At 36.9% G+C, this 2,500-nt stretch overlaps 1 protein-coding gene across 2 annotated transcripts in view; it reads left to right on the top strand.

Annotated features, from left to right (window-relative positions):
• The window catches only part of LOC123509175, a 22,004-nt gene that overhangs the window by 10,597 nt on the left and 8,907 nt on the right, over positions 1 to 2,500 (top strand). The window lies entirely within an intron of this gene.

The following is a 2,500-nucleotide window of genomic DNA, read 5'->3' as shown; positions in this document are numbered from 1 at the left end:
TAAAACACCTCAAAACGCCCAAAAAACACTACAAAACACGAAAACACTCTTAAACATCTCAAAATGCCCAAAAAACACTACAAAACACTCTAAAACACCTCTAAATGCCCAAAAACCACCACAAAACACACAAAATGCTCCAAAACCCACAAAACACACCAAAACACCCCAAAATGCACCAAAAACACATGAAAAACCCAAAAACAACTCAAAACATCTCAAACACCGCAAAACACTCATAAACACACCAAAAACATCCTTTAAAGACACCAAAACACCCAAAAACACCCAAAAACTACACCATAACACTGCAAAACACCCCAAAACTACACCATAACACAGATGCTAGCAAACACCTCAAAACATCACAAATCACCAAAAAACACCTAGTAACACACCAAAAACACTACAAAACACCACAGATCACTGAAAAACACACCAAAACACCCCAAAACAAACCCAAGACATACCAAAACCCCCAAAAACACAACAAAACACGACACATCACTGAAAAACACACAAAACACCCCAAACACACAAAAACACACCAAAAACCCACAAACACCCCTAAAACCCACAAACACACCTAAACACCCAAAACACCCCAAAACATACCAAACACCCCAAAACCCCTTAAACCCACAAAACACCAAAACATCTCAAAACACACCAAAACACCCTAAAACACCCAAAACACCCTTAAACCCACAAAACACCCAAACACACCAAAACACACAAAAACACACAAAAACACCCTAAAACACCCTAAAACACACCAAAAACACCCTAAAACACACAAAAACACCCCATAAACACCCCAAAAACCCACTAAAACACCCCAAAACAGCTGCAGAGTTGTGTGAGATGGCAACACACGGCGAATCCTGCGGTAGGTTAAGTTATATCCATAGTTAGGTTAAGCATTTCAGTTCATTGTCTTAAGTGTCCTCCCCCCCGGTACACTTTTACATTGCTTAAGTAATAAACCGTATATTATTATTATTATTATTATTATTATTATTATTATTATTATTATATTTAGGAGTTAAGAAGAGGTGGATGAAATTTGGTCACAGTGGAAGTTGTGGTCCATTTCCCACCTTCCACACTGACCTGCAATGTACTACTACTACTACTACTACTACTACTACTACTAATTGTTGTTGTTGTTGTTGTTGTAGAATTAGATTTAGAATTAATTGTTGCTTCTCTGTGTGTGTGTGTGTGTGTGTGTGTGATTGAAAGCTGTCTTAAAATGCCCTAAAAACATTTCAAGTTGTCTTAAAATGGCCTTAAAACATCAAAAATCTGTCTTTAAGTGTGTGTGTGTGTGTGTGTGTTTTATGTAGTGTGTTCATTGTAGTGTAGTGTGTGTCATTGTCTGTTTTATGTAGTGTGTTCATTGTGTGTGTGTGTGTGTGTGTGTTTATGTGTGTGTGTTCATTGTAGTGTGTGTGTGTGTGTGTGTGTGTGTGTGTGTCTGTTTTATGTAGTGTGTTCATTGTAGTGGTAGTGTGTGTGTGTGTGTGTGTGTGTGTTTTATGTAGTGTGTTCATTGTAGTGTGTGTGTGTGTGTGTGTGTGTGTGTGTGTGTGTGTGTGTGTGTGTGTCCTAAGAACGATTTTATATATTTATTGTTACATATTTATTTATTTATTTATTTATTTATATTTTTTGACCAGCTTATTCCCAACACGTTCCTAACTCACTCTAACGTAACATTGTCCCCACACGCTCCTAACTCAAACTTAACCAAATTTTGACCTAACCTAACTGAACTAATAAATTTTCCCCAACACGTTCCTAACTTAGTGTAACCTTATATTTTCCCAACACGTTCCTAACTCACTCTAACATAATATCTTTCCCACGCTCCTAACTTAAACCTAACTAATTTTGACCTAACCTAACTGAACTAATGAATTTTCCCAACACGTTCCTAACTTAGTGTAACCTTATATTTTCCCAACACGTTCCTAACTCACTCTAACATAATATCTTTCCCACGCTCCTAACTTAAACCTAACCCAATTTTGACCTAACCTAACTGAACTAATGAATTTTCCCAACATGTTCCTAACTTAGTGTAACCTAATATCTTTCCCACGCTCCTAACCCAATGTAACCTAATATTTTCCCAACACGTTCCTAACTTAGTGTAACCTAATATTTTCCCAACACGTTCCTAACTCACTCTAACCTAACATTTCCCCAACACATTCCTAACTTAATATTTTCCCAACACGTTCCTAACTCACTCTAACATAACATTTCCCCAACACATTCCTAACCTAACATTTTCCCAACACGTTCCTAACTCACTCTAACATAACATATTCCCAACACATTCTTAACCTAATATTTTCTTACTAACACGTTCCTAACTCACTCTAACATAACATATTCCCAACACATTCCTAACCTAACATTTTCCCAACACGTTCCTAACTCACTCTAACATAACATATTCCCAACACATTCCTAACCTAATATTTTCTTC

Source organism: Portunus trituberculatus, chromosome 26 (assembly GCF_017591435.1).
Source record: "Portunus trituberculatus isolate SZX2019 chromosome 26, ASM1759143v1, whole genome shotgun sequence".
Lineage (NCBI taxonomy): Eukaryota > Metazoa > Arthropoda > Malacostraca > Decapoda > Portunidae > Portunus > Portunus trituberculatus.
The sequence above is the reverse complement of the archived record's forward strand: the minus strand, read 5'-3'. Positions and strand labels throughout refer to the sequence as shown.